Raw genomic sequence first — 9,538 nt, 5'->3', positions numbered from 1 at the left:
AAATACCATGACCACAAAAATAGCATGACCCTGAAGCTACGCCATGGGAACATGATACCACAAAATTTGTAATGTTATTAAGCAGGTTATTTATGGTTTATAAGGTGGTATTTAGGTCAAGTCACATCACCTAAAAATCAAATGCTTTGTGGCGCTGAATTTCATCTTCTTACAAGAATTCTTTAGACTCACATGTAACAGCTGAACAGGGGAGCATTTCTTCAGCTATTGCTAACCATAAATATAAAATATATCGCCCTCATTTGAACAGGGAAGAAAAGAAATCCCTTTTGTCAAATGAGTGGTGTCAGTGGCCACTGCACAGTCTGAATACCGTCCCTGTTGGAATCTCTCATGGATATCAAGTGGGTTGCGGGAAGGAGGCCAAGTGCAATCCAGGCCAGGGTGATACACAAACATGATGACTGAAGCCTATTTTGAACATATGTTTACAAAATGTTGCTACTGAGGCTGATTTCTATGATTAAAAGAATATTCATTATATTTTTGTTCAATCAATCATCCTTATTTATTATTTGAATTGGGATAAATTGAGAAACTATGTGCTTGCTGGGAGAGAAAGCAGCCCAAAAAAGCCCATCTCCTCATATTATCACCCTGGATCCGATCAATACTCCAAGCCAGGTCCCAGGGAATCTCCAGTAGTGCCCACTGGGCATGGGCTGTGGCTGGGTGGCACTAATCTCATCACTGGCCTTTCTGCTCAGCAATGGCTAAGTGCTGATGCCAGAGCTGCTCAAGATTCATTTTGGTATTGACAGTGAGAGAAGGAGCTGGTCCTGCCAGAAGGACAGAGCTGCACCATCCTGTGCAGCCCTGCCCTGCACTGCCCTGGTGTTTGTGGAGCAGCCCAGCCTATGCTTGTCCCTGCCCAGCCCCAGAGCGGGATTGGCAAATTTGCAAAGACTCTTGGAGTCACTGAGAAAGCCATTTGGTAACTGGAAGCTGCTAGAGCCAACAGTCGCTCTGCAAGTGAGAGGCACAAGAGTGGGTCAGCTCACTGCTCTCTTGATCCAGGTGCTGAGGAGTGAGCTTTCCCACTCCAGAAAGGCAGCATCTTGTGGAAAAAAAAAGAGAGCTGGAGCTGCACACCACCCAGGAGAAAGATCATTATGACAGCAGGTGAGCAGGTTGCACAAGGCCAGCCAGAGTCACAGGGAGGAAACGGGGACAGGGACAAAAGCAGAAGTGGCATTGGCCAGCTGCCAGAAGAAAGGGAGGATCTCCTAAAGGGATCTGTACTGGGCTGAAGCCCTGCTCTGTCAGCATGGGAAGAATGGCCTTTTCTGGGAACTTGGCAATCCTCAACTCTCTGCAGGGGGCAGAAATTCACACAGGGCTTTTGTGCTGGGGCAGAACCAAGAGAAAGTCAGGCTGCTGTCAGACACCCACCATAAGTAGCCCTGGCAAGGAGGTGGGATTTCCATCAAGCCTCAACATGAGGCAGATAAATAACAAACTTTGAGTATGGCACGTCTGTGGCACTCCTTCATAAGAACTACACACACCCCCATGTCAGCTAAACCTCTGGGGAATTGCCCTGCCCACCAAAGCACTCTGGCAACTGCAGTAACCCTCAGATCAGCAGCATTGCTGATGACAGCATGAGTACAAACAGCCAGGAGCAAGGGGCTCCAAACTGTCTCTCTGCTCTACCAGCAAAGCTACGAAGAGACTGGGAAAAGGTGACATAATGCCATGCTTCAATTTCCTCACAAAGAGCAGTATTTCTCCAGCTCTCGCTTTTTCTCTGAAAATTAATAGATACATTAGACAACAGAAATACTGGGGGAAATGTGCTAAAAAGGGTTGCATATCACCAGCAGCACATGCACCTGTGCATGTGTGGTGTGCACATTGCACAAAGCACATTATGAATCTCATCTTGCTGCCAGTCTGCAACACTAACAATGCTGGTGGATTCATCTCCTTTGAGGTGATCTGACAACAGACAGGCCATAAAGCCAGGACAGGGAGACTTGTACTTTTTGGCTGAGATGTGTTACAACATGTTCTTCAAAACAGATTTTTCAGGATTCAGCCCCTGGGAATGTAAACCTGGGGAGCGGAGTAGTGTTAGAGAAAGCCACAGAGCATGCAATCTGCTAGAATAAATAAATCCACTTGGAGACTGCCTAAGTTTAGCTATATATGGACATTTCTAGAAAGTGAGAAATACCATGATTTTTCCATCAGATTTCAAGAGTTTTCTCCAGCCTTTTCCAAAGCCCTGTATTAAAGGGGTTTAGCAGAATAATCCTGTCTTAACAGAGAGATAACAGAGACATGGAGATGTGCTTGGTCAGAGGAAAGGGCAAAGAATAGCATCCAGACAGTTCCCAAGATGTTACCCCTTTGGGTCTTACTCTGAACCTTGCATCGGGTCTCTCAATCTTCAGTTGAAATCCTGGCCCTATTGAGACACGACCAATTATTTTACCTTGCAAAAATAAGAGGAAGGAGGAAAGCAGTTTAGCTTTATGATCTCAAATCTCAGATTATGGACTGTGCATGCATTTCATAGCAAGGGCAATAAATCCTAAAGGTAGGATATGCTAATAACAATAAATAGTCCCAGTACTGGCCAGGACTAGTTAATAGTGTACATAAAGAGACTCCTTCATTTCCTGTGATCCATTCTGCCTGCATTCTGGGCTACAGCATGTGCCTGCAAGGGACAGCACAGCCCTATGACAATAGTATGGTGAAGGCACAGGCTGAGGAGACCAGAACTGTAACTCCAATCCTGTAGATTAGGAGGATAATTGGAGAAATTATGGTTTCCTGCAGAGTACTCCTATACATCACTAGAATTTACTTCTGAAAATATTCCTATCATACACTTAGTGACACAGACAGATGAATCCAGAATGTTAGCACTTGGTGTTGAAGACCAGACTCTGTGCAAGATGTTACAAAGAAGGCACAAAACAAGTTACCAGTGAGTAGTGATGGAATAATACAATGTGGTGAGGAAAAAGTCAAAAGCATCCACATGGCACTATGTACTGCTGCTTTTAAAATTGAGAACATCAGCATTAGGCTAACTGATTTTCTTAACTAGTTCTTCTTCTAATGGTCTTTTAAGTTCTTTTCCCTGCATATCCAACTTGGTAAAAGTAGATTTAACTGCTGCAGGATGGAAACACACAAGTAATAGAAAATATTGACATTACACTGATCATGATGAGAATCAGTGGGACTAATGCACTCTGATTCAGGGCATCCACTTTGAAATTAGTGCAGGACCCCTCATGTTAATTCCTTCTTCTCTGGGAAAAATAAGGTGTTACTGGAATTACTCAGTGTCAATACCATATCATGGTACTTCAGAATCTTTTCAGGCTGAGGCCAGTGGGGTTCAGAGGATTTGGCCTCTTTGTTTCTCCACACTAGCTCCTTACTAGCTCACTTTGCCCATTGGATTTACACTTTTCCCTTGAAACTTCCCCTGAACCTGGAGTTGAATAAGGCTGTGCTGAAACCAGCCCTCACCCCTCTCCCCCAGCACACACAGTGCCCTTCCCAGTTCATTATTCAAAGGCTGACACAACTCAGTAGCTCCAAGAGCACCAGAAGCCACAAAAGGAGAGTGGGGTGCAATTCTCATTTGCTCATCCTCCTTCTTAAACTCCCTGCTTGATGACACTCCCACTCTGGGGGGCTCCTCAGCTCAAGGGGGAAAGAGAGAGGAGGGCAGCAGGACCAGAGGCTCTTCAGGGCCAGAAGATGTGGATAACAATAGAGGAACAAGAAAGGGAAAGATGCAAACCCCGATCACTCCCTATGAAACACAGGGGCTCTACTGACTTATGTCTGGTGAACACCTTACCAGCAGCATAACAGTATGTTCCATTCAGTTTTCCTGTAAGCTGCCAGATGTCTACACTAGGGCAAGTTTGCTAGAAAACCCTACCAAATTGGAAAGGAAGCATTTGACACTGCTTTGCACCAGGCTGCAGGGAACCAAGCCCTTGAGTTCTCTCTCACACCATTCTAAACAGAAGAGCTGGTTGGTGAAGTTTTGTTTCCAAAGAGTCATGGAATTAGACACTCCTAAGTGACTCACCAGCAGATGAAGCTGGAGGCACTCAGGCAGCAGAGTTCTTTCAGATCTAGCATCAAACCCCTTGTCTTTCGTCTCAGTCCAAAGGTAGCATCAGCTTTAATAACTCTGGCATCAAACCACTTGTCAAGACCAGCCCTCCTTGAGTCACAAAAAATTATCCCCAGCTAGTGAAAGCCCTGAGACAGCAGCTGGGACAGCAGCTGAGAGCAGTTTGTGCTCCATGCTTATTGCCAAACTCAACAAAGAGTGGTACTGATGCCAAAGATGCCAACTTTTAGGACAGGTAGGCAAGTGGTGGTAAGAGCTTGAACAGGTGCCTCAGCTGACAGGTGTCAATCTGTGTCCAGAGCAGAGTGCAGATTCACACATGCTCTCCAAAATGTCCCACCATTGTGCTGCAGATTCTGCTCCCCTCTCACCTCGTGAATCCCCAGCTGCTCCCTGGGTAGCTGCAGAAACAGAGCTTGTGACTGCTTCCACCTTGCTTTTGCCCAGGTACTGCCATGAGATGTCATTTGGCCTCTCAGCCTGATGACAGGGACCTGGGCAGGCAGTTGTGGTGAGAGGCTTGGCTCTGGTCCCCCCATGCTCTCCAGCAGGGTGTGGTAAAGATGGCTCTTCATCTAAAGCCTGGGATAGTGGGCTGGGTGAACCTGGGCTGCCCACTGGACTGCACTGAATGATATGGAATGAAATTTCTTCTGATCACACAGAGGATGAAAGTAACACCTTTTCTCCAATTGTACCATGTCCAGTCAGTCCATTGGCAAATGAATAGCAATTGCTTCTTTCAAAAAAGTGTAATGTAGCAGTTAATTCATAGAATGAAATGGAATGAAACAGAATGAGTTGGAAGGGACCTTAAATATAATCTAGTTTTAACTCCCTGTGCCATAGGCAGGGACACTTTCCACTTCACCAGGTTGCTCAAAGTCCCATCCAACCTGGCCTTGAACACTTCCAGGGACGGGGCATCCACAGCTTCTCTGAGCAACCTGTTTCAAAGCCTCACCAGCCTCATAGGGTTGAATTTCTGCTCTATATCTAATCTAATCCTGACCTCTTTCAGTTTAAAGCCATTGTCCTATCCCTACATGTCCTTGTAAAAAGCTCCCCTCCAGCTTCCTTGAGCTCCTTTAGGTACTGGAAGGTGCTGTAAGGTCTCACTGTACTCTTATCTTCTCCAGGCTGAAAAACCCTCAGCCTGAACTCTCTTAGCCTGTCTTCATAGGGAGAGGTGCTCCAGCCCTCTTGATCAGCTTTGCGTCCCTCTTCTGGACTTGCTCCCACAGGTCTATGTCCTTCTGATGTTGGGGGCCCCAGAGCTGGTTGCAGTACTCCAGGTAGGGTCTCAAGAGAATGGAGCAGAGAGAGAGAGTCACCTCCCTCAACCTGATTCAGTCCCCCCCAGTTCTGTTAAGTTCCACACTTCAGATTTTTGAAGGATTTTATGATACCATAGTTACTACATATAGTGCTGCTGTATGGCCAAAGACCAGAACGAACCAATACTGCTATGGTTTGCACTGAGACAAAGAAAACCCCAAACAAAATCACTGAAACCTGTGCTCATTTGGAGAAGGATATGGATTTTCCCTTGGTGGCAAAGGGTCAGTTCAATAGTATTTGGAAGCTGATATTATTTGATAAGTAGGAATTATCAAGCTCAGTTCACAGCTTAGAAACCTTTAAAAGACATCCCCTATATAACAAATGTCTGTACAACCAACCAGGACCAAGTCAGGAGATCAACCAGCTGCAAATTAAGTTGTACAGTAAAATAAAGAAGAAAATAAGAATGTGTTTAAAGACCTGAGGAAAGCAGGTGTTCCTGTTGCTGATGTGTTAAGACATATGATTGAAGAACAGTTCGTGCATATGAAACCTGACCCCAGTAACTCTGTCCAGTTCAGTCAGCTGAGGGACAGCGTGATTTGTTGGGAAGGGACAAGTAGTGCCACGGTGCTCTGCAAGATTTCATTTATCAAGGTGGGCACCACATCTTATGTGATCAGCTTAATTAGGACTTAAAAAATAAGACTCAAAATGAACTGCATGCTTCCCACACTGCCTGGCTGCCTCTGTCCTTCTCCTGCCCCCTTCTCTTTACTTGGAGTGTCCTCACCCAAAATTGCTTTGTGAGGTCTCTCATGTTTATCATTGTGCAGAAGAGAGGACAAAGCATCAGGCACATGGAAAAGGCTGTTTGTGTACCAGTCCTGGAGTGAATTTCATTAACTCATTAACTGTTAACAGGCACTGCTAATGCTGAAACTGCTTCTGAATGTAAACAGGACTTTCTGAAACGGTGGGGTTTGAGAAAATGAAACTGACCCTGAGATACTATAACAGCTATGTAAATACCTGTAAAACAAAAGTCGTGGGGTCTATAGACTAGAGCTGCGCTTTGCTCTCTGTATCCTTCAGCTCTCCTATAGGCCAGGATCGCCCCTGCCTCTGGCAAGTAGCAAGGCCAGTGCCTCCCAGGGAAAGGAAACTGAGGGGTCCCCTCAGGATCTCAGCCTTCAGACAAGAATGACAGCTGCAAATGTAAAATGTGACTTTTCAGCAGCATGACAGCTCCTGTTTTGACTGCAGTCTTTCATGTTTTCAGAAATTAAATCAGAATTTTCCACTGAATGAAGCATTCTATTTCAGCAACATTTTCCCTGGCTTTCCCTCTTCTACCAAAATGCTTGGAATTAAAACTGTAAACTGCCACATAAATTTTAAAATTTTCTTATTTATTTTGTTTTAGGCCACACTAAATTCTTTTTCTATAAGAAAGCCAAATTTTTGGAGCTGCTGTGGTCTTTCTTTCTGTGACAGACCTGCAAAAACAGAATGGTGCCCATGCCCATTCCACCGTGGCATTATTCCTCTGGTGGAAATCAGGAGCTCTGACAATTAAATGAACAAAACTCAGAAATGTCTCGTTCCTCCTCTTTGCACCTTTGTTTAACCTGTGCAGTGTAAAATGCAATGGAATTGCACTGGCCCCAGGCAGCTCTGGGTGCTGGGCAGTGGCAACCAGGTGCTCCTCACCTACAGTTCCCCACCACCTTCTTCCAGATCCCATCAAGACTCCTGCCTTCAGATGCTCATCATTGCCCACTGCAGGAACATGATTTAATCTAGCCCAGGTCATTACACACTTGAGCAAATTGGGATTTAGCTGCTCCAGCCTCGCAGGGGAAGCCAAACAGAGGGTAGCAATGTCACCTCTGGGTCAGGCCTGTGGATTGCCCCACTGCACCCCATTGCACGCACCCAGATTCCCATGGCCCTGCTGTTGCCCTGCAAGGATCTACACACAGCTAACCAGTTCAAACGGGGAGCTGGGCTCAGACTGAGAGAGCACCACGATCAGGAGTCTACAGAGTACCAATGACTGAAGCATCTGAGTGAGACTTCCAAAAGGGAAACCCACAAGAAGTGTCTGCTGAGACTATTTATGAACAGAAGTGAGAAGAGTTAAACAGTCTTTGTTTCAGGTGGGAGGCAGATGGGGAAAACAGTCCAGAGTGGCTGTGTCTCCACACCTTTGGGACAGTAACCAGGTTTATCCATCTGATAACAAAATGCCAGTCCTTGCTGTCTGGACCCACATCTGCTTGCTTCACACCGCTGTCTGGCTCAGAAGTTTTCCAGTTTCCTTCAGCCTTCCTTCAGGACATAAAGAACAACATCGTCATCCCCAGGACTAAACATAACCAGATCAACGTGAGGGCACAAGAACAAAAAGGCTGAATTATTCTGAGCATTTACATGAGGTTAAAGTGTAGTCTGCTTCTTCATTGTTGCTGAGACAAACGAGTTACCAAAAATTGGCAGACTTGGGCCAGCTAAAACGGTCAGTGCAAATACCCAATGCTCCTCATTTCACTCGTGAACCGAAAGCAGGAAGATTTACAGATACTTAAACCTGGCCAAAGACACCTCTCTCAGAGGCTAAGGAAGCAGAGGGAATGACGCTGGTGGCTCGCAGCGGGGCCGGCCCCAGCCCCTCAGCGGCTTTGGCCGCACAGGCCCAGGCCGCGCCCCGGGGCAGGGGAGGCGCAGGCCCGGCCCGGGCCCCGCCTGCTTTCCCGGCGCAGCGGCGCCACCCAGCGGCCGCTGCCGCCGAGCGGCCCCGGGGCGGGCGGGGGTCGGAGCGAGCTGGCGGCGCGCTGGTGCGCTTGGCTGCGTGAAGACACAGCCGAGACAGGAGCACAAGCTCTACTGCGTCCATAGACACGCGGCCATTGTGACATTAAACACCAGGGATGAATGCTGGCCACTTATTTCATAGACTCATGGAACAGTTTGGGTCAGGAGAGACCGTAAAGATCATCTTCTTCCAGCCCCTCTGCCATGGGCAAGGACTCATCCATTAGAACAGGTTGCTCAAAGCCCTGTCCAATCTAGCCTTGAACATTTCCAGCGATGGGGCATCCACAATTTCTCTGTGCCTGTGCCTCACCACTCCCACAGGAAAGAATTTCTTCCTAATAGCTAATCTAAAATTTCTTGTAGGGCCCTTTAGGTGCTGGTCTAGTGGAAAGTGTCCCTGCCTATGGCAGGAGGGCAGGAACTAGATGATGTCTAAGGTCCCTTCCAACCCCAGCAATTTTGTGATCCTACATTTTCACCTAAAAGGTAATCATACTCCACAACACAGGGAATAAAACAAACAAAACCAAAAAACCCAAAAACCAGCCCTGAATAATTCACCACCCCCAATCCATCAATTTAATTTAGCCTGAATTTTACTTTTTACTGTTAAAACAAGACATCAGAGTTCTATGTTCTTTTTCCAATCAAATAGAATAGAGCATTTTATCTGACATTACGTCTGTATGGCTTCAGAACACACAAAAAAGCTTAATGATTACAGAACAGTCCTTTGAGGCTTGCAGAGGATCAGTACACTCTGAAATATGGAGCCTGCTGCCTCCTGCAGGAGACAGGAGAGTGGCCCAGGCAGGCCTGCGACCTGGCCAGAGAAGCCATCGATGAGCACTGCCTGACACAGGCAGAAACAGAGAGTCACCTACCAAGTAAAACTGCAAACAGTGCTGATGTTTTGATGGGAACCTAAAGAGCATGCCAAAGCCGGTACATGCAGCAGCTTGAGACACCTTTATTGCCACGTGATGCTTTCAGTGTGTCAGAAAAAAGCACCAGACAGCCCAGGCCGACTGCAGTGTTTATGGGCAGAGCAGCTGATTTCATCCTTCCACGGTGAGTAATGTGCTAAGCTGAGCACTGCTGCAGCTGCACCTCCAGACCAGGCTGCAGCTCTGCCTAACAAACTGCCCGGAGGATCTCCTGCTTGACACAAGGAACAATGAACAGATGCAGAAAATGAGACAGAATGTGAGCAAAGGCACTTCAAGAAATCAGCAAGACTCCAGGAAACTCTCCTACTTGTACTACAGCTGTGGCTGGTGGAGCCATGCTGTAGAT

General features: G+C 46.6%; 1 long non-coding RNA gene across 1 annotated transcript; it reads right to left on the bottom strand.

Moving 5' to 3' along the window:
- Positions 1-7,526: 7,526 nt before the first annotated feature.
- On the bottom strand, positions 7,527-8,186 carry LOC128809193 (uncharacterized). Its single transcript, XR_008437648.1, has 2 exons — positions 8,016-8,186; positions 7,527-7,756 (listed from the first exon to the last, which is right to left on the bottom strand). It is a non-coding gene; the product is annotated as an uncharacterized LOC128809193 (long non-coding RNA).
- Positions 8,187-9,538: the final 1,352 nt, after the last annotated feature.

The sequence above is a fragment of the Vidua macroura genome, chromosome 6, assembly GCF_024509145.1.
Source record: "Vidua macroura isolate BioBank_ID:100142 chromosome 6, ASM2450914v1, whole genome shotgun sequence".
In the NCBI taxonomy this organism is placed as follows: Eukaryota; Metazoa; Chordata; class Aves; order Passeriformes; family Viduidae; genus Vidua; species Vidua macroura.
Note: the sequence above shows the minus strand (reverse complement) of the source record. Positions and strands in the feature narration are given on the sequence as shown.